Source organism: Ahaetulla prasina, chromosome 10, assembly GCF_028640845.1.
Source record: "Ahaetulla prasina isolate Xishuangbanna chromosome 10, ASM2864084v1, whole genome shotgun sequence".
Lineage (NCBI taxonomy): Eukaryota > Metazoa > Chordata > Lepidosauria > Squamata > Colubridae > Ahaetulla > Ahaetulla prasina.
This window is the reverse complement of record NC_080548.1, coordinates 8,996,807-9,020,419: the sequence shown is the minus strand read 5'-3', so window position 1 is coordinate 9,020,419 and position 23,613 is coordinate 8,996,807.

Genomic DNA, 23,613 nt, shown 5'->3' with positions numbered 1-23,613 from the left:
TTAAAAGCATTTTTTCTATAACCTCTTCGTCCGTAGAAAAAATGCTTTTAAAAGTAAAAAGAAAAAAAACTTTGGTCACGCCCACCCAGTCACATATCCCCCCCACCAAGCCACGCCCACAGAACCGGTAGTAACAAATTTTACATTTCACCATTGTATTAGAGTAACCAAGAGTATAAACAATCCCACATCCCGATCAGATTCAGGTTTGACCCGGTTCTTTTAGGTAATCGGCGGTATTGAGATGGGTAAAAAGGAACAAATTGACTCAGGAATGTCACTGAATTATTTGAGGAATGATATCTTGACAGGGGTGGCTTCATTATGGCATATCAGATGCCTAGGTTCTTGGGTTTTACATAATTTTACTAATTCCTAGTATGTGGGATTTGTGACAGCAACTCTTCCTGCTGGTATTGGGGGCAGTCACAGGATACAATATACACCTTCTGGAAAGTATCAACAACAACAATATTCTCCTCAAGCCTTATTTTGCAGCAGTAATAAATCCACTTGAAGAAAGCAACACAAACAGCAATCTAAAGAAATTCTAAAGAGCTTCAAATAGAAACACAGGAGGGTTTTTTTGTTTTTTGCCCAGAAGACAAACTGGAGAAAGTTGTCTGTCAACATAGTATTCTCTAAGGTTCTTTGCTGTATGCAGGTAAGACTCTCCAAAGTCCATCAGAGATTGTGTTATAGGTAAACATCCAAAGCCTCAGAAAAACCACCCCAATGTATTGGCCAAAGAAAAATGATTGATTGTACGCACTTGTGCATCCGGAAAGGAGTGTGGGTGCCTGAAACAACTTCCCATTTTATCTTTAGCTTCTCTGCTAATGCAACCCAAAATACCATTTGCTTTTTAGTAACATAAAAAGATTAAACTGGCTTGCTAAGGAAGATTTATGCTTCTGCTAGTATCATAACTCTTGTGAGTAAAGGCATGTCAGATTGTATAGAAACTGTCCATTATCCAACGTAGTTCAGTCGGAGGGGCCAAATGGCATTTTAAACAGCTTGGAAGTCAGTGAGTAACTGCAGTATTATTTGCAGCCAAGTGATATTTAATTGCTCACCTTCAATGGGTCTGCTTTTGGCAGAAGTGTCAAAATTAACCCATGGTATTTAGGAAGCATCTCTGCGTTTGGTCCTTTCCAAAAGACCGGTGTTATCGTGGGAGAAAATAAGGAGGCATAAAGAAGAATACAAATTCAATTTCTTTCTTTCATGTCCCTTATTATGCCCAAATAGCTTCAGTTTATTCTTTTATTCATGCATGCAAATTATCCATATAGGCAAGATATAAACAATTATTTTTCAAGAGAGCTGGAAGTGATTTAAAAGAAGTTTTGCTGCCAAAAATATTTTGTTGTCTCTCTATTACTTCCCAAAGAGGTAAAGCAGATTGTTTTTTTAAAAAAAATAATACCTGCAAAGCTTCTTAGTGGAGAAATAAATGAATAAGTAAATAACTAGCTATTTCTGTTCCAAACTGCTTTCAACTTCCTTAAAAACAGTACACTAAAACTGAGCTAAAATTTCTTGAGTTGAAAATTTCTGATAAGTTTTACTGGATTTTTTTTCCTGCCGTTCTTCTGGAAAAATACTATCCTGTTTATTTTCCTCCAAAGATTTTATACTATGCTTAATACTAATCTAAACAATGTTTAGAGCTACCATTTAACTACTGTTAAAATTAACCAAGGCATTAGTGGGAATGCAGTCACCAAACATTTAACTGATGTTAACTCTGTTATGCAAACCTAGAAAATATCAATGCATAAACCATTTTTAATTTAATATAGCTAAATGTAGATTTTTTTTTATTTAGTTGTCACAACCGTATATATAAGCATAAGCATGAAATAACTATACGATATATAAGCATATATATAAGCATAAGTATGTAATAACTATACGAAATTGGATACAATCAAGGGAATATTAGGACAGGAACGGTAGGCACGTTGGTGCTCTTATGCACGCCCCTTACAGACCTCTTAGGAATGGGGTGAGGTCAATAGTAGATAGTTTTTGGTTAAAGCTTTGGGGATTTTGGGAAAAGACCACAGAGTCTGGTAGTGCATTCTAGGCATTAACAACTCTGTTACTGAAGTCATATTTTCTGCAATCAAAATTGGAGCGGTTTACATTTAAGCTTAATGTAAATCTATTGTGTGCTCATGTATTGTTGTGATTGAAGCTGAAATAGTCTTCAACAGGAAGGACATTGTAACACAGCGATTCTCAACCTGTGGGTCGCGACCCCATTGGGGGTCGAATGACGATTTGCCAGGGGTCGCCTAAAACCATTGGAAATATGGGAAGTATACTTGCGAGTCGAAGAATCGTACTCCAATGGTTGACTCCACAAGCCAGCTGCAGGCTCTTCAAATCGCTAGCCGAATTCGGCTTCAGGCGCAATGAATTAAAAAAGAGAGAAATCTTTGCTCTGATGTCTCCCTCTCAAACCAGCTGCAATCACTCCCAATCACTAGCCTAATCTGGCTTCAGGCGCGATAAACTTAATAGGGGAGGAGTCTCTGCTTTAATGCCTCCATCCTCAAGGCAATCGCAAGCAGTTCAGATCGCTAGCCAATACGGCTTCAGGCGCGATAAATTCAAAACGAAAATAATTTTACGGTTGGGGTCGCCACATTGTGGGGAATTGTATTAAAGGGGTCGCAGCACTATAAAGGTTGAGAATCACTGTTGTAACAGATGATTCTATGAGTTAAACTCAGGTCATGTCGAAGGCGGCGAAGTTCTAAATTTTCTAAACCCAGGATTTCAAGTCTGGTGGCATAAGGTATTTTATTGTAATCAGAGGAGTGGAGAACTCTTCTTGTAAAATATTTCTGGACACGCTCAATTGTATTAACGTCCGAAATGAGGTATGGGTTCCAGACAGGTGAGCTGTATTCAAGAATTGATCTAGCAAATGTTTTATATACTAGTAGTGTAGTGTTTCTGGAGAAGAAGCTACCCAAGATTAAGTTTACAACTCTTAAAGCCTTTTTTGCAATGTAGTTGCAGTGTGGTTTGGCACTTAGATCATTTGATATGAAAACTCCAAGGTCTTTAAGAGGGTGAGGGTCATCTACAAGGTAATGTCCATCGAGCTTCTATTTAGTGTTCAGATTATTTTTTCCAATGTGTAAGACAGAGCACTTGCTGGTTGAGATTTGGAGTTGCCCAGTTTTTGACCATTCCGACACAAAGTCAAGGTCTTTTTGAAGGGTAGCTGTATTGTTGGTAGTGTTAAATAGTTTAACATCGTCAGTGAAGAGAACACAATTACTTATAATATGGTCACAGAGAACATTAATGTATAATATTTATTTATTTATTTATTTATTTATTTATTTATTTATTTATTTCAATTTTTATACCGCCCTTCTCCCGAAGGACTCAGGGCGGTGTACAGCCTAGTAAAAATACAATGTATAAACATTAAAAAGAAGTTAAAAAGAAATATTATAACGTGGCCAAAATTTTTAAAACCATTTAAAATCATAAGACATAAATAACCCAATAAAATATCAATCCAGTCCCGCTTGAATAAATAGGTGCGTTTTCAGCTCACGGCGAAAGGTCCGAAGATCAGGCACTTGACGTAAACCAGGGGGAAGTTCATTCCAGAGCGTAGGAGCTCCAACAGAGAAGGCCCTTCCTGGGGCCGCCAGCCGGCATTGCTTGGCGGACGGCACCTGAAATCCCTCTCTGTGTGAGCGTACGGGTCGGTGGGAGGCAAAAGGTAACAGCAGGCGGTCCCGTAAGTACCCGGGTCCTAAGCCATGGAGCGCTTTAAAGGTGGTAATCAAAATCTTGAAGCGCACCCGAAAGACCACAGGAAGCCAGTGCAAGCTGCGCAGGATTGGTGTTACATGGGAGCAACGAGTCGCTCCCACTATTACCCGCGCAGCTGCATTCTGAACTAGCTGCAGCCTCCGGGTGCACTTCAAGGGCAGCCCCATGTAGAGAGCATTGCAATAGTCCAAGCGGGAGGTGACAAGGGCATGAGTGACCGTGCATAAGGCATCCCGGTCAAGAAAGGGGCGCAACTGGCGCACCAAGCGTACTTGGTGGAAGGCCCTCCTGGAGACGGCCGCCAGATGATCGTCAAATGACAGCCGCCCATCCAAGAGGACACCCAAGTTGCGCACCCTCTCCGATGGGGCCAATAACTCGCCCCCCACAGCCAGCTGCGGCTGCAGCTGACTGTACCGGGGTGCCGGCATCCACAGCCACTCCGTCTTGGAGAGATTGAGCTTGAGTCTGTTTCTCCCCATCCAGACCCGTACGGCTTCCAGGCACCGGGACAGCACTTCGACAGCTTCATTGGGGTGGTCCGGGGTGGAAAAGTACAGCTGAGTATCATCAGCGTACAGATGATAACTCACCCCGAAACCACTGATGACCTCACCCAGCGGCTTCATGTAGATGTTGAACAGGAGGGGCGAGAGAATCGACCCCTGAGGCACCCCACAAGTAAGGTGCCTCGCGGTCGACCTCTGCCCCCCTGTCAACACCGTCTGCGACCGGTCGGAGAGATAGGAGGAGAACCACCGATAAACGGTGCCTCCCACTCCCAACCCCTCCAACCGGTGCAGCAAGATACCATGGTCGATGGTATCAAAAGCCGCTGAGAGATCTAATAGGACCAGGGCAGAGGAACAACCCTTATCCCTGGCCCTCCAGAGGTCATCCACCAACGCGACCAAAGCTGTCTCCGTACTGTGACCGGTCCAGAAGCTGGACTGGAATGGGTCTAGATAGACAGCTTTATCCAGGTACCGGGGAAGCTGCCATGCCACCACACTCTCTACAACCTTCGCCACAAAGCGAAGGTTGGAGACTGGATGATAATTACCCAAAACATCTGGGTCCAGGGAAGGCTTCTTGAGGAGGGGTCTCACCACCGCCTCTTTCAAGGCAGCGGGGAAAACCCCTTCCAACAATGAAGCATTTATAATGCTATTTGCAATAGTGGTGCTATTTGCACGGTATGAGGGAGGGGCAGATTTGGCGGAAGTGGGGGCTCGGATCGTGTTAAGGGGGTGCGCGCTCGATGCTTGCAGGCAATCACGCGCCCCGAGCCCCCAGACTTTTCCCGTTCCCCAGATGGTCAAGACCCTCAGAGCCTGGGCCTTCGGCTGATGTTGTGTAATGCACGGTCCATGGCCAATAAGGCCCCCCTAATTCACGATCTTATTCAGGGGGGTGCCACGGACTTTATAGGCATTACGGAGACCTGGTTGGGCGCAGAAGGGGGCGTGCCCCTGGTGCAGATGTGCCCGCCAGGTTTCCGTGCATTCCATCAGCCGAGAGCCCAGGGTAGGGGTGGGGGGGTGGCAGTTGTGATTAGAGAGAGTCTGGAGCCGAGGGAGACCACTGTACCTCAGATTGCCGGGTGTGAATCCCTCTTTGTGAAGTGGGGCCATAGATGTCAGATGGGCTTGCTGGTCATGTACCTGGCTCCTTGCTGTGTGACAGCTGCCCTGCCCGAGCTCCTGGAGGTACTTGCTGGGGTGGCAGTTGAGACCCCCAGACTTTTAGTCATGGGGGACTTTAACTTGCCATCTTCCGGCTCGTCATCGACAGCAGCTCGGGAGTTCACGGCTTCCATGACGGCCTTGGACCTGACTCAAGTAGTTGATGACCCTACCCACATTGGGGGTGGTACACTCGATTTGATTTTTGTCTCTGGTCAGTGGCTGAGAGATCTGGACTTAAAGGAAATAGTCATTGAACCTTTGTCATGGTCAGATCACTCTCTCCTTCGCCTGGACTTTCTGACCGCCATCCAACACCGCAGGGAGACGGAGCCGATGCGTTGGTTCCGTCCCAGGCACCTGATGGACCCGGAGAGGTTCTGGACAGAGCTTGGGCCATTTCCTGAGGGTCTGGCTCACGGCACGTCTGAGGAACTTGTTGCGGCCTGGGAACGGGCCGCGGCGGGGGACTTAGATCGTGTCGTGCCTCTGCGGCCTCTGACCCGGCACAGGTCCCAACCGGCTCCTTGGTTCTCCGAGGAGCTGAGGGGGATGAAGCACCGGAGAAGACGCCTAGAGAGCTCCTGGAGGTCTAGCCGTTCAGAGGCTGATCGGACACTAGTGAAGTCCTATACTAGGACTTACCTAGTGGCATTGAGGGAAGCGAGGCGTTGCTACGCCTCCTCCCTCATTGCATCGGCAGATAACCGCCCAGCCACCCTGTTTCGGGTGACTCGTTCCCTCCTTCACCAGGGGGAGCGGGATGACCCGCTGCAGGGACGTGCTGAGGAGTTTAACGGTTATCTATACGATAAAATCGTTCAGCTTCGGGACGGGTTGGACCAAAATTGCAGTGACTCAGGTGAGACGCCCGAGGGTGGTCTTGGTGACATTGTTTGGGATGAGTTTGACCCTGTGGCTCCCGAGGACATGGACAGGTTGTTGGGTAGGTTGAATGCCACCACGTGTTTACTGGACCCGTGCCCCTCCTGGCTGGTGCTGGCCACTCAGGAGGTGACACGAGGCTGGCTCCAGGCAATTACGACCGCTTCTTTGGTGGAGGGTGTCTTTCCGGCCGCCTTGAAAGAGGCGGTGGTGAGGCCCCTCCTTAAGAAGCTTTCCCTGGACCCGGCTGTTTTAGGTAATTATCGTCCGGTCTCCAACCCGCTCGCGGCGAAGGTTGTAGAGAGTATGGTGGCATTTCAGTTCCCCTTACACCTGGATGAAACTGTCTATCTAGACCCGTTCCAGTCCGGTTTCCGGCCCGGTTACAGCACGGAGACGACTTTGGTCGCGTTGGTGGATGATCTCTGGAGGGCCAGGGATAGGGGTTGTTCCTCTGCCCTGGTCCTATTAGACCTCTCAGCGGCTTTCGATACCATCGACCATGGTATCCTGCTGCGCCGGTTGGAGGGATTGGGAGTGGGAGGCACCGTTTATCGGTGGTTCTCCTCCTATCTCTCCGACCGGTCGCAGTCGGTGTTGGCAGGGGGCAGAGGTCGGCCCGAGGCGCCTCACTTGTGGGGTGCCGCGGGGTCGATCCTCTCGCCCCTTCTGTTTAACATCTACATGAAGCCGCTGGGTGAGATCATCAGTGGTTTCGGTGTGAGGTACCAGCTGTATGCGGATGACACCCAGCTGTACTTTTCCACACCGGACCACCCCAACGAAGCTATCGAAGTGCTTTCCCGGTGTCTGGAGGCCGTACGGGTCTGGATGGGGAGAAACAGGCTCAAGCTCAATCCCTCCAAGACAGAGTGGCTGTGGATGCCGGCATCCCGGTACAGTCAGCTAAATCCGCGGCTGACCATCGGTGGCGAGTCATTGGCCCCGATGGAGAGGGTGCGCAACTTAGGCGTCCTCCTGGATGAATGGCTGACTCTAGAAGATCATTTGACGGCCGTCTCCAGGAGAGCGTTCTACCAGGTTCGCCTGGTGCGCCAGTTGCGCCCCTTTCTGGACCGGGATGCCCTATGCACGGTCACTCATGCACTCGTGACGTCTCGCCTGGATTACTGCAATGCTCTCTACATGGGGCTCCCCTTGAAGGGCATCCGGAGGCTACAGTTAGTCCAGAATGCGGCTGCGCGGGTGATAGATGGAGCCCCTCGTGGCTCCCACATAACACCCATCCTGCGCAGACTGCACTGGCTACCTGTGGCCTTCCGGGTGCGCTTCAAGGTTTTGGTGACCACCTTTAAAGGTGGTCCATGGCATAGGGCCGGGTTATTTACGGGACCGCCTACTGCTACCGAATACCTCTCACCGACCCGTGCGCTCTCATAGAGAGGGACTCCTCAAGGTGCCGTCAGCGAGGCAATGTCGTCTGGCGATGCCCAGGGGAAGGGCCTTCTCTGTGGGGGCTCTCACCCTCTGGAACGAACTACCCCCCGGACTTCGTCAGCTTCCGGACCTTCGGACCTTCCGCCGCGAGCTTAAAACATACTTATTTAATTGCGCAGAATTGAGTTAGATTTTAAATTTATGGGTTTTAAATTGGGTTTTATTCTTATATTTTTAATTATTGGGCTTTTAGAATAAGTTTTTTAATTGTTTTTATATTGTATTTATGTGTTTTTTAAGTGCCTGTAAACCGCCCTGAGTCCTTCGGGAGATAGGGCGGTATATAAATATGATCAAATAAATAAATAAATAAATAAATATAATTCCCTGGAGCCAGCCTCGTGTCACATCCTGAGTAGCCAGCACCAGCCAGGAAGGACACGGGTCCAGTAAACACGTGGTCGCATGTAGCCTCCCCAGTAACCTGTCCACGTCCTCGGGAGCCACAGTCTCAAACTCATCCCAAATAACCAAGACGTGCCTCTGCCATCCCACTTGGATCATCGCAATTTTGGTCTAAACTATCCCGAAGCTGAACGATTTTATTGTATAGATAACCGTTAAACTCCTCGGCACGTCCCTGTAGGGGGTCATCCCGCCCCCCCTGTTGAAGGAGGGAGCGAGTCACCCGAAACAGGGCGGCCGGGCGGTTATCTGCCAATGCAATGAGGGTGGAAACGTAGGAACGTTTCGCCTCCCTCATTGCCACTAGGTAGGTCTTAGTAAAAGAGCTCACTAGTGTCCGATCAGCCTCGGAACGGCTAGACCTCCAGGTACTCTCTAGGCATCTTCTCCGGCATTTCATCTCCCTCAGCTCCTCAGAGAACCAGGGAGCCAAGTGAGATCTACGCCGGGTCAGAGGCCGCAAAGGCACGACACGGTCCAAAGCCCCAGCCGCGGCCCGCTCCCAGGCCGCAACTAGTTCTTCAGTCGTGCCGTGGGCCAGATCCTCAGGAAACGGCCCAAGCTCTGTCCAGAACCTCTCAGGGTCCATCAGGCGCCTGGGACAGAACCAACACATTGGCTCCGTCTCCCTGCGGTGGTGAGTGGCGGTCTGAAAGTCCAGGCGAAGGAGAAAATGATCCGACCATGACACTGGTTCCGTCACTAAATCTCCTAATACCAGATCATTAATCCACTGTCCAGAGATAAAAATCAAATCTAGTGTGCCTCCCCCCATGTGTGTAGGGCCATCAATTACTTGAATCAGGTCCATGGCCATCATGGAAGCATGGAACTCCTGAGCTACCGTTGATGACAAGCCAGCCGATGGCAAGTTGAAATCCCCCATGACCAAAAGTCTGGGAGTCTCAACTGCCACCCCGGCAAGCACCTCCAGCAGCTCAGGCAGGGCTGTAGTCACACAGCAAGGAGCCAGGTACGCGATCAACAGACCCATCTAATTCCTATGGCCCCACTTCACAAGGAGGGATTCACAACCAGATATCTGAGGCACAGTGGATTCCCTCGGCTCTAGACTTTCTTTAATCACAACCGCCACCCCGCCACCCCTACCTTGGGCCCTCGGCTGATGAAATGCATGGAAACCCGGAGGGCACAGTTCGACCAGGGGAACACCCCCCTCTGTGCCCAACCAGGTCTCCGTAATGCCCGTAAAGTCCGCAGACTCCCTCTGTATAAGATCATAAATCAAGGGAGCCTTATTTACCACGGACCGGGCATTGCATAGCATCAGCCAAAGACCCAAGCTCTGAGGATCTTGGCCATCCGGGAAACGAGTGAGGACTGAGGGGCTGGAGCACGTGATTGCCTTTAAACATCGAGCACGTGCTCCCAGAGAACGATACGACCCCTTGCCTCCGCCATATCTGCCTCTCCCACTTACCGTACAAATGGAATAACACTCTACGCTCTGAACATCCCCCTCCCCCCCTGACTTCGGACCCGATGAAATAAAGCCGTGAGCACGCATTGGGACTGGACATACCCTCCCCCCCTCCCCGGTGGGTTTTCCCCCCCACCCATCTCAACCCCCCCCTCCCAACCCTTAAAATCCCCATTAAAACTCCCCTTAAAAAATCTATTAAAACAATTAGTTAAAAATCCCCTAAGTCTCCTAGATTTAGCATGCCAACTCTCGGGGTTCCAAAACCCGTCCTCAAGATGGGCCCTCGATAGTGTGGAGGGCCAAACCTGCGAGAGAGGGGAATCTCGCAGGGCAAGAAGGTCCGCAGTTGAAAATCTTCGCATAACAAAGAGTACGGTAAGCAGCCCGTCAAGCCGGTCAAGGTGTCAACCACAGCAGAACGGGCTCTCAGGCTGGCAGGACGGACCGCGGACATCTAGGGCTCCATGGGGCCGCTACTCCACCTCCAAGCCCAAGCGGCCACCACTCGTCCTAGGTCCAGATGACACCTGATCGAATCAGCCACTCTCCTCTGAGCCAGTCTAGCCAACCATTGATGTTTAAAAGACGATATGTGGTCTTAATCACAGTCTTAATCTTGGTCTTAATCTTAGTCTTAGTGAGGGCCACGATCATCCAGGACAAGCCCATCAGATGATAAGGCCATCGCGTCGCCGACAGCCAGGATTCCCAGCCATCGCCGACGCCGCCACCATGGGCCATCATAGGCCAAACTGCTGAGGGTCCAAATGAGGGCCAACATCACCTCCAGCTCCAGCTCCCTTTCAAGGGATTGGGCCCTCCAGATGACTCTTCGGGCCCTCTGCCTCTCATGCGTCCGACCCTCCACCTCTCCAGCATTGATGGACAAAAACTCTGTCCCTTGAGGAGGCCACTGCCGCCGCCGCCGCCGAAACCCGGAAGTCACACAGCGACCGCCGCGGCCAGCACCCCAGCACAAGGGCCCAAGGAAATACTGATACCTGCCACTCATCCCAGACCTCACCAGCACAGATGGTAAAGCGCTGGTGGTAAAAAGGCTCCAGCGTTGAAACTCGAAGGCTCTCTGATGGCAAGAAGCTCCCAGCCCCCTGAGGAAGCCGCCGCCGCCGCCGCCGCCGCCAAAACCCCGGAAGTTCGGAGGCCAGGCTACAGCTGCCGCAGCAGCCGCCCCAGCAAGAGCCTGAAGAATGCCAGCCCGCTCGATCGTCCCAGGCCACCAGCTCGTCCAGCCTTACCCCGTTCGCTGCTCCTGATGTTCCCCCAGCCGGGGCTGGGACCGGAAGGTAAGAAAATAGACATCTCCCGGTCCCAGGCCCCCGAAAAAGGCCGCTCCCCGTTCCTACGAAGATTTTTCACTGCGCCATCTTGGGCATGCGCAGAAATAATATGAAGAGAGTTGGTCCAAGAACGCTGCCTTGGGGAACGCCGCTATTTACAGGAATAGGATTTGATAGGACACTGCCTATTTTGACCACTTGTTGTCTGTTTGACAGGAATGCTATTATCCAATTGTGGAGGGGTCCGGAGATGCCGTAGATTTTAGTTTTAGGAGAAGTTTGTAATAAAACAAATCCAAGAAATTACGTAGTGAAGGCAGAGAAATAAGGAAGACTCTTAAGAATCTGTTGCTGTTTCACTCAGTACAGGCAATCCTCAACTTATGACAATAACTGAGCCCAAAGTTTATATTGCTAAGTGAGAAATTTGTTAAGTGAGTTTTGTCCTATTTTATGACTTTTCTTGCCACATTTGTTAAGCAAATCACTGCAATTCTCAAATTAGTACATGGTTGTTAAGTGAATTTGGTTTCCTCATTGACTTTACTTGTCAGAAGGTTGGAAAAGGTGATCACATGACCCTGGGATGCTGCAACTGTCATAAATATGAGTCAATTGTCAAGCATCTGAATGTAAATCACATTACTATGGGGATGTGGCAATGGTCATAAGTGTGAAAAATGGTCACAAATCACTTTTTTCAGTGCCATTGTAACTTCAAACCGTCACTAAGTGAATTGTTGTAAGTCAAGGACTACCTGTAATTGTCTGGAATCTTTTCAGTCTATACACAGCGGCCCTATTTAGATGTTGAAAAGACATTCTCAAATATCTTGAAAATAAAAACACAGAAAACATTTTGCTAAAGGTTTTTTTTCTATAGAAATTGCAAGGCAGATTTTTCACAATAAACTAAATAGCAATAGCAATAGCACTTAAACTTATATACCACTTCACAGTGCTTTACAGCCCTCTCTAAGCAGTTTACAGTGCCAGCATATTGCTCCCAAGAATCTGGGTCCTCATTTTACTGACCTCAGAAGGATGGAAGGCTGAGCCAACCTTGAGCCAGTGAGAATGGAACTGCCAAACTGTTGGCAGCCGGCAGAATAGAATAGAATAGAATAGAATTTTTATTGGCCAAGTGTGATTGGACACACAAGGAATTTGTCTTGGTGCATATGCTCTCAGTGTACATAAAAGAAAAGATACGTTCATCAAGGTACAACATTTACAACACAATTGATGGTCAATATATCAATATAAATCATAAGGATTGCCAGCAACAAGTTATAGTCACAGTCATAAATGGAAAGAGATTGGGGATGGGAACTATGAGAAGATTAATAGTAGTGCAGATTCAGTAAATAGTTTGACAGTGTTGAGGGAATTATTTGTTTAGCAGAGTGATGGCCCTCGGGAAAAAACTGTTCTTGTGTCTAGTTGTTCTGGTGTGCAGTGCTCTATAGCGTCGTTTTGAGGGTAGGAGTTGAAACAGTTTATGTCCAGGATGCGAGGGGTCTGTAAATATTTTCACGGCCCTCTTCTTGATTCGTGCAGTATACAGGTCCTCAATGGAAGGCAGGTTGGTAGCAATTATTTTTTCTGCAGTTCTAATTATCCTCTGAAGTCTGTGTTTTTCTTGTTGGGTTGCAGAACCGAACCCGACAGTTATAGAGGTGCAAATGACAGACTCAATAATTCCTCTGTAGAACTGAATCAGCAGCTCCTTGGGCAGTTTTAGCTTACTGAGTTGGTGCGGAAAGAACATTCTTTGTTGTCCTTTTTTAATGATGTTTTTGATGTTAACTGTCCATTTTAGATCTTGCGATATGATAGAACCTAGAAATTTGAAGGTTTCTACTGTTGATACTGTGTTGTCTAGTATTGTGAGAGGTGGAAGTATGGAAGGGTTTCTCCTAAAGTCTACCACCAGTCAGCAGAAGTAGTCTGCAGTACTGCATTCTAACCACTACACCACCATGTAGAAGCTTTTAGCTAATGTTGAATTGATTATTATCCTTCCAGTATCAAATTCCTCTACTTTAGTTGTTTTCTAGATTTTTCCAGCTCAGATACTGTAATGGTATGTGGGAAAGACCTTGGAACATGGGGGAGGGGGGAAGAGTTGCTGCATAAGGAATGGTCAGATAAGAGAAGGCATAGCCTGCAGCTGCATAATGGCTGGAAAAGAGGATTAGAAAGGATCTTCTCTAAACTCTCGGTAAAGGGGAGATAAAGCTCACAGTAAAAGGGACCATGGGAGATTTGTACTTTCAGCCTTACAGACCTTAAGAGACTTAAAGACTCTTAATGTTGCTATATAATAAAACAGAGTGCTGTGGTCCGCCAGCAGCCTGTGGAGCTGGCAGCATAGTTGGACAGTGAGGAGGCTGGGGAGGAACATGGACCAGTTCTGGAGTCTGGGGAAGGCTCAGATGAGGGCTCTATGTCAGAGGCAGAGATGGAGCCAGGGCCATCTGGGAGCCTCCAGAGTTGGACATCAGAGAGGCAAAGGAACAGGAGGAGCCTGTTCCTAGTGTGCGCATGCACAGAGCTGCCAGAAGGCAAGAGCAGCTAAAACAAAAGTGACGACTCAGGAGTAAGGCCAGGAGATGATTGGCCCCTCCCAGAAGACTTAAAAGAAAAGAAAAGGCACTTGGGCCCTTTGCAGAAAAGCAACGTTGTTAACTCTGTTTCAAGTTGGCATCTCTCTGTGATTCTAGACTCCGTGGGGCTTTGCAAAGTAAAGTATTTGGCAGTGTGTCAATGGAGATAAAGGTTGGTGATTATCCCGAAGGACTTCTCCCAAAAGACTTTTTTTTTTGCAAATAATTGGGACTCAGCTGGGAATGAACATAATTCTCAGCTGTTGCAATAAAAGAGGATTTTGGGACTAATTGTGTGTTTTAATGACTTAGGAAGCTTGGGTCACAACACAGAGTTAGCTCATTTGCTTGGGTTTCCTGTGTGGTCTACTTGGGAAGGTTGACAGTTACATTAACCTTAATAATTCTGCTTACTCCTGGCCTTAGAAGGTGTTACATCATGCATCCTGTGGAGTATGCAAAACCATGCCAGGTTACTTACAGGGAGATCCAGCTTTAGTCTGAGGATAGGTACCAGTAGCTAGTGACCCAAGGCATTAAAATGTAGGGAGTGCCAACCCTACTCCTTTTTCTGAATCATTCTAAAAAATTGCTAATCTTTGCATCAGCAGGAGGCTGATCCGTCAGGAGCATCATATATCCTCAAACTACATTGCTAAGAGACATATTTGTTGCTTTTACCATTTACAGGAGGAAAAAGGTAGCTTGACAGTGTTGCCTGTGATGAATTTTATTGCATCGCATGGGAAACTGTTGAAGAATTTATTCTCCTCTTAGTGAAATTCTTCAAAAAATTTGTCTTCCCGCTTTCTCAGCTCGCTAGGGGGCAGAGAATTTGGATAGATTTTTTTTGTGTGTGTGTGCATCATCGTAAAAATGAAAGGCAAAAATAACTCAGGACCAATCATATGTTGCTCATATATTCAAACATAGGTTTAAAAATGTGTCAGCAAGAGGCTTGCTGAAATGTACTCTTTTTTTCGGAGTATAAGACACACTTTCCCCCCCCTAAAAGAGGGTGAAAATTTGGGTGCTTCTTACATGCCTAATGGAGCCCCGCCCACCCGTTGGCCCCCACTCTTTGGGAGCTTTGGGAGGCTTCAAATGCAGCCTCCCAAACAGAGAGTCTCTCAAACAGCCTCCAACTGCCACTTGAGAAGCAGCCTTTGCAAAGAGAAGCTCCTTATTCCCCCCCCCCCAAAATAAGATGCGTCTTATACTCTGGAGCACCTTATACTCTGAAAAATATGGTATCTTTTTTATTTAAAAAAAACAACATCCAGCCTTCTTTTGATGACTGTGTCTTGCAGATGCTGTACGTAGTGGGGATAAGTAGCTTGGGAGCATCACTTCAGAGAATTAGCCTGGGAACATACAGTATAGGTGTTGCTGAGGGCTGGGTTGAATTGATTACCGTATTTTTTGCTCCATAAGACACACTCTTTTTCCCCCCAAAAGTGGGTGGAAATATCTGTGTGTCTTATGGAGCGAATATTGCATCACTGTCTTTCTCATCACTGGCTTACTCATTGCCTGCCTCTTCAGTCTCTTTTCTGCAGTGCAGGAGCCAATAGGCAGAGCTGGCACATGAGAGGACACCTATCTGTGGTCCTCTCAGGCTCCGCCTCCTGCCCTCACTACACTGCGGCTCCATATTCGGTGCTCCATATTCACAGTGAGACGGCGCTCCATTTTTGTATTTTTTTCTTGTTTTCCTCCTCTAAACCAGGGGTCTCCAACCTTGGCAACTTTAAGACTTGTGGACTTCAACTCCCAGAGTTCTATTCCCACAAGTCTGGGAGTTGAAGTCCACAAGTCTTAAAGTTGTCAAGGTTGGAGACCTCTGCTCGAAACCTAGGTGCATCTTATAGTGTGAAAAATATGGTAGTTGGCAACGAAGATGGGGGGGCACAAGTGATGATGGAGAGAAGACAGACAATAACACCATAGTCACGACAAGCAAGAAGAGATATAATAGGGATCTGGAGGCACACAGCTCATGGAGAGATACAGTTGGTCTTTGAAATCAGTTCTCCTTTTTAGCCCCCATTTTGATGCAGAATGGGAGAACTAGACCTGACCTACTTACTGCAACTGACTCGCTGTGGCCATCTTGCTGCGGTCAATTCATCATGGAACAACTCACCACAGTCAACTCCCCATGGAACAATTCTGTGTGGGATAACAGAAGAGAGGAACAAGTGAATTGCAACAGGTCTTGTCTTGCTTTAGGTTTGAAACTTCTCAAGTTAGAAGTCCTTGAGGCAGGAGTTAGCTGCAATTCTATTTGTCCCTCTCTTGACTATGTTCAATTCAATTCAATTGTCCCATGGAAAATTGCCCATGGCAAGTTGTCCTGCAAGTCAACAGGGCAAGTCGACGGGGATGAGGCAACCAGGATGAGTAGACCAGAGAAGGGGTCTCCAACCTTGGCAACTTTAAGACTTGTGGACTTCAACTCCCAGAATTTCTCAGCCAGCTGAGGAATTCTGGGAGTTGAAGTCCACAAGTCTTAAAGTTGCCAAGGTTGGAGACCCCTGGACCAGAGTGAGTCAGCTGGGTTGACTTGTCTTGACCCATTTTGATGGGTCTAATTCTGGAAGAGTTGGCCATCCTGATGTATTACTAAGGCATTGTTGGGTCTAGAGGGGGATGTTCTTCTCTTGGAAATATGCTTATCTGGCTTTTGAATGTGTCACCAGTAATGAAGCCAACTAATGGAGTGGGGTAGGCATTATAATTGAGGAAATCTTCGAGAGGTATTGGGCTGCAGATAACTGGACAGAAATCCCTATGGTCAAAGTTGGATTCTAGGGTTAATTGGATCTGTTATACCAGCCTTTGGGCAGTTCAACTGAGTCTTTGACTGACAACTGGAATAGGTGGGTGTCAAAGGTCTTGGATCAAATTGTTCCTTCAGGGTTTTTCCTGTTTATCAAACATGAGGGGGTGGGGACCTTAGTTCCATGAGCTGAAATGACAGAAAAGAGAGCTAGAAGGCCTTTGGGAGACAATCAAGACTTGAATGAAACAGATACATGTAAGAGGCCATTTTAGGAATTACATAATAGCATGCACAACAGCATTTTTTTCAGTTTTTCTTGTATCTTCAGGTAGCTAGCCAGTCACGTAATTTAAGGAATTGCTACACCAGCTGAATTTGGTTCTATTTTGATAAGGTTATCTGAATTCTCAAATACTTTACAAATGGGGCAGAAAGATTTTCAGTTATTTTTAATGAATGTAGAGAAAAGCAAATAATGATCAGAGAGAGGTCTCAAAGGATGTAATACTCCTTAAAGTTATTTGCTTGACACTATTACTCTCAACTTTTTTTGCCACTGGGTGAAATCTATTCTATATATATTTATCCTTTTGATGGTGTTTACAGGCTTGTCTATGCTGTGTGTATGTGTATGTCTGTATGTGTTTTAATCTCCTTATTACTTTTATCTGACACATTTTGCTACTTTCAATTTATTTTTGCTCTTTCTCTTTTCAAAAGTACTATTTTATATGAGTTCATTTGTAAGTAATCCTGGGGCTTTCAGAAGTCAAACCATATAAGGATATAAATTCCTTAATAAAATAAATAGCTTCAAAAGGAAGAGAAAGAAAGAAGATAGAAAGAGAATTGTGATGGGGGAAAACAAACTGAAAAATAAATTATATCTGTGTTTCAAAGCCTGCACCAAATGCCTTTTTTTGGCCAGAAATTACAGTATAAACATATTTATTTTGAAGTGTTATCTTTCTTGGCCTTCCTTCACCTCCAAGCATCTATTTTCATTATTAACACTCCTTTGCCTCCTAAGCAACATCATGGCTATCTTGCATCCAGGAAAGATGGTAAGGGGAGAAAGAATGATTTGCTTAGCCCAGCTGGCTGAGGAACTCTGGGAATTGAAATCCACAAGTCTTAAAAGAGCCAAGTTTGCAGACCCCTGGCTTAGCCTAACAAATGCCATTTTCTCCTTCGTATGGTATTTATGAATATCTGTGCAAGAAAAAGATTGCAGGGGTGAGAGAGAATAGTTAGGATATGCCTGACATTTGATATATAGTGAAATTTATTTAAGCCCTCTTCTGGAAGGTGTTGTAAGAAGGTTAAGCCATGAGATGCTGTTACGCCCAAAATCTGGCTCACCTTCAGCAACCAAGGCACTTTGAGGATACAACATAATTTTATTAGCATGCATACTGGGCTCCCAGCAAAGTACAACAACGTACACAGTACATACTGGGCTGCCAGCTGCTTTGCTGAGCAGCCCTGAACAAAAGCAGAATCAGAGCTTATATACCTTTGGCCTCCTACAATGAAAACACAACTCAAAGGGGGAAAAAAAGGCAGGCATGGTGTAAATTACAGCATGACAGTTGGAATGGTTTAGATAAACTCTTCTGAGTGACCTTCTTGTTATTGATCCCTTCCTACTAGGTCAGCATACTTTGAGATAAATAGAAAGAATTTGGATTGCTAGGTCATAAGTTCCTGACTGAGTCCTCTCTTTGTCACTGCTCAGGGTCAAATTAGCTTGCTGTGTCAAATCCAAAGAACCAAGAACAACATGTGAAATTACTGCTGAGTAATTTCCTTATTGTTATTTGCCGATTGACAGAATCCTGCCAGACTACATTGATTATCTGAATAACTGTAGATATGATCCAAGAATTGCTAGGGAGGGTCCAACCTTGTTCTCTTCCTGCCAATCAGAAATTCCAAGCTCCATTGTCTCCTTGCCCTCCAAGAAAGAGCCCCTCCCTCCCTCCCACCACTCCACATTATATTCCACTATAGCAATGGTCTCCAACCTTGGTCCCTTTAAGACTTATGGACTTCAACTCCCAGAGTTCCTCAGCCAGTTTAGCTTGATGAACCTTGTACCTTGATGAACGTATCTTTTCTTTTATGTACACTAAGAGCATATGCACCAAGACAAATTCCTTGTGTGTCCAATCACACTTGGCCAATAAAATTCTATTCTATTCTATTCTATTCTCTGGGAGTTGAAGTCCACAAGTCTTAAAGAGACCAAGGTTGGAGACCCCTGCACTATAGTGTGTTTTCTGACAAGGGCACTTTAAGCAGTTGTGGGGCGGGGAGCATCTGATCGATTTGGTAATGAATTCAGTTCCCATGTTTGTGGAGGGATGCTTTTAACCAGGACAAAACAAGTGGCTATAGTTTGCAAGTAATACAGGGCCGTGGTGGCTCAGGCTGTAAGTAGCCTGTTATTAAAACACAGCAGCCTGCAATTACTGCAGGCTCGAATCCCACCAGGCCCAAGGTTGACTCAGCCTTCCATCCTTTATAAGGTAGGTAAAATGAGGACCCAGATTGTTGGGGGGGCAATAAGTTGACTTTGTAAATATACAAATAGAATGAGACTATTGCCTTACACACTGTAAGCCGCCCTGAGTCTTCGGAGAAGGGCGGGATATAAATGTAAATAAAAATTAAAAATAAATAAAATAAAATAAGGAAAAGCTAAGTCTGGAAGGATAGTAGAGATTAAAGGAGAGATAAATTGTTGGGGGGGAGGGGGGAAAAAACCAGAAAGTGGCTAATTCAGAGACATCTCAATGAGAGGGTCTCATCTTCTCCAAGGAAGAAAGATGCAGAAGTGAAACTTACAAATCAGGGAGGGTATAAAAATAACATATTATGGGTGCACAAGAGAAACTCGCTGGAAAGAGAAGTACAGTGACACCTTGGCAGGGGTTAGCTTCAAAATTTTTAGCAAGGGGTTCTCTGCCCGGTTGCTGGCAGGGGAAGGCTAAAAGGAGGCAGCAGAGCCCTGCTAGCCTTAGAAGGGAGATCAGGCAGACTCCCGAAAGGAGACAGGGGAGCGGTTCTCATGGGAATGTATCAGGGAATTGGGGTGAGTGTGAAGAGTTGCTGCAGGAGGGAGACAGACCGAAGAAGGGCAAAGCTAAGGAGTCCTCCTCTCTTTTCTTGCTCTGGTGAGGCCTGAAAATGTTCAGGGGTTGATTTGAAAGGCCTAATCCTAGTCTGAACCTTGGGGGGCAGGGCCGTTGAATGGTGAAGACACTCTGCACATGATCCGAGACAATCCTGCCACAGGAAAAGAACACACCAAGCATGGGGTGAGGAGGTGAGCAGTGAGGGATCTGTTATTGCTGCAGAGATAGAGAGAGGTGTGCAAGATCCTTCTAGTCTAGTCTTACACATACAACCCATTCTTTGCAATTAGATCTCACCAGCACAGGATATTTGCTTGTGTATCTGTGTAATTTTTGAAAGAAGGCAAGCAAATGACAACTACTGGAAGGAATCAGGGATGGAAAAAGTGAAAAGCCAGGGAGGGTTTCTCGAAACAGAAGAAAAGGAGCGGCGACCATTCGCAAACAGGCGCCTGGCTGTCTATCAGTTTAAATGGGAGGTGCGAAACTAAACTGCATCCACCAATCAGAGCCCTGTTTCACCCATTGCTTGTTTCGGTGCATGTCCAGCAGCGTTTTGTCTGCGCTGGGGTGACGGTGCATGTACCCACACAGAGGCCTCTATGTACTACCTCTCACACCTGCCATAGGTTCGCCACCAGGGATCTAGAGTCTCAACATCTTTTTTACATTGTGGCGACCAAAACTGGATGCAGTATTCCAGGTGTGGTCTTACCAAAGCACTATAGAGTGCTATTTACGTGATCTTGATTCTGTCCCTCTGTTAATACAGTCTAGGACTGTGTTGGCTTTTTTGGAAGCTGCAGCAAACTGTTGGCTTATATTTAACTGATTGTCCACTTCGACTCCAAGATCCCTCTCACAATTACAAACTATTGAGCCCTCTAGGCAGTGGTGGGTTGCTACCGGTTCACACCGATTCAGGCGAACCGGTAGCAGCAGTGGTGGGAGGCTCCGCCCACCCACTCGGACATCATCAAATACGGTCTGCACATGTGCAGAAGTGGTGCGCAAGCAAACTGGTAGCAAAGGTAAGTAAAACCCATCCCTGCCTCTAGGCTGTGGGCAAAGTTTACTCTGCAATACCGCACTTTAATCACTGTGCCATCAGGGCTCTTAACCAGCCAGATAAAGTACTAAATCTGAAAAAAAAGAGGGGAAAAAGATAGATTGGCGTGAGGGGGGGAACAGCCTAAAGAAGAAAAGAATGAAGCTGAGAGCCTTTTCACTCTCTAAAGAGGAAGAAAGGAAAGATAATTCATAAGTATAAAAAGAGATAGGAGAAATTGTTATTTGCATGCTGTCAAAACAAGGGCTCTCTTCCCTATTGAAATTGGAAGGCAGGATTACCTAATCACTTTTTTTCCTGACCAAGTTTCTGAAATGGGCTATTTATCTCATAGCAACTAAACTGTAAACATGCTTTATGTACTGTTTATCCTGATTTGTCATTACTGCTTTCCACAACACACATTGTGTTGTATGGACTTTTTTTTTTTTTTTAGAAAAGAGCCAATGAGGGATGGGGCAGGGTTGGCTTTGATGGATTAGGCCCTTTCATTCTTTAATCTTTCAATCCATCTACAGAGAGAATTGATACAAAAGCAGGCTTTCCTTGGTCTCTTGATCCTATCACGTTTTAAAGTCTCACGTTATCAAGAAAGAAGGAATGCTAAAGAAGTCACATCGGTGGATAGTATTTTTTAGAAATCTCTGGGTATAAAGTCTGAAAAATAGAAGACTAAGCTGGTCTTTTGATCTATTTCATCAGGACTTGTTTTACATGTATAAAGTTACAGTAGCCTGGATGATACATCCAGATTCTGGTTTCCAATTGTAAATCAAGAATCAGAAGGCTAACCAATTCAGATGTAGACCATTATTTTCCTAACCTTGGGAAAATAGGTTAAGAAGCAATAATTCCTATCCTGAATATGTGGAAATAGCATCTTCCTATGTTAAAAATAGCTTTTGAAGACCTGGTTAGTACTTTTCAGAAAGTTCTAAATATAAACTGTACAAATTAGAAGACTAAGTTCATGTTTTGATCTCTTCTATCAGGACACGTCGTATATTTATAAAGTTACCGCGGTCTGATGATAGATTCTGATTTTCCTTTGTAAATCAAGAATCAGAAGGCTAACCAATTCAGACATGGACTATTATTTTCCCAACCTTGGGAAAATAGGTTAAGCAGTAATAATTCTGTCCCTGAATATGTGGAAATAGCATCTTCCTGTGTTAAAAATACCCTTACCCTTTGCCTTTTAAAATCAAATGATGCTTCCTCTTGTACCAGCCTGTATGAGAAAATTCTCAAATCTTTTAACAAGAGCTACTGTATTCATCGGTTGTTGAATGCACTTAGTTCACAGCTAAAGAGATATGTTTCTCTTTGGGGGTATTAAACTTCACTGCATTGGCCTTCTCATCCTCAAAATTTCCCAGGACATAACTTTATTTTTCAGTTTCCTCTGAATCAGAAGTCTATTAGTGGTAATATTTGATTGAGGGAGGAAAATTTTATGAGCTGACGCTGAAGCACTGCTCTGCAGAGGGACAGAAAAGAGAAGGAAAGTTTTCTTATCCGTCAGTTCCAGATTCAGATCTGCCAAATTTTCAACTTGCTTGAAAATGCCAAAGGCAAGAGAATTTGGCACTGTCCTCTCCCTGATTCTGACCTTCATTTCTTTCACTCATCATTTCATCTTCTTCCATACAACTAGTTTTGGTGTGTCCCTGCTTCAGTTGTCAGTGTGCACACACAGACCATGCTAGAAGCTTTTTCCACATTCATTCCTATTCTCTGTTGTGTTAGAGTAGTGGAGACTATGGGTAGTCCTTGACTTATGATCATAACTGAACTTGCAAAATGGTCATTAAGTGGCTCACGTGACTGTGCCTGATTTTACAACCTGTTTTGTAGTGTTCATTAAGTGAACCTGTGATCATTAAGCAAACATCTCTGTCATTCAGTGAACACAATGGTCATTAAATGAATGCTCCCATTGTTAAAAGAATCCATTGTTCACTATGGGCATTTTTTGCAAGAAAGTAGAAGTAAACGTTGGTTTCCACCAAAAACATAACTTGTGGTAACATGACTGTGGAATGCTGCAAACAGCCATAAATGTGCCCTGGTTGCCAAGGACTCCAAATGCAATCATGTCACCATTGGGGGGAGGGGAGGCACATCAGATCTTTGAATCCAGGTTGTAAGTATCTTTTTCAGGGTCCATTGTAAGTTTGAATAGTCACTAAATGACCCTTATAAGGATATGAGGTTATGAGTCAAGAACTATCTGTATACACAGATCAGAAATAGACTATTAAGGTCTTGTGTCTGCCATGTATAACATTTTTCTTATGGATGTTTCATTACATCCCTTGATAACACCCAACCTTTCCTCTAGGACAGCATTTCCCAACTTTGGAAACTTTAAGATATGTGGACTTCAACTCCCAGAATTCCTCAGCCCTCATGCATTTCACATTAATATAATTAGTTTAGTATAGTATAACAGTGGCTCAGTGGCTAAAATGCTGAACTTGTCGATCGAGAGGTCGGCAGTTCAGCGGTTCAAATTCCTAGTGCCGCATAATGGGGTGAGCTCCCGTGACTTGTCCCAACTTCTGCCAACTTAGCAGTTCAAAAGCATGTAAAAAAATGCAAGTAGAAAAATAGGGACTACCTTTGGTGGGAAGATAACAGCATTCTGTGTGCCTTTGGCATTTAGTCATGCCGGCCACATGACCACGGAGACGTCTTCGGACAGCACTGGCTCTTTGGCTTTGAAACGGAGATGAGCACTGCCCCCTAGAGTCGGGAATGACTAGCACATATATGCAAGGGGAACCTTTACCTTTTAGTCTAGTCTAGTCTTAGTCTTAGTCTTAGTCTTAGTCTTAGTCTTAGTCTTAGTCTAGTCTAGTCTAGTCTAGTCTAGTCTAGTCTAGTCTAGTCTAGTCTAGTCTAGTCTAGTCTAGTCTAGTCTAGTATAGTATAGTATAGTATAGTATAGTATAGTATAGTATAGTATAGTATAGTATAGTATAGTATGTGTAGGTATGTATGTATATCAGGTTTCTAT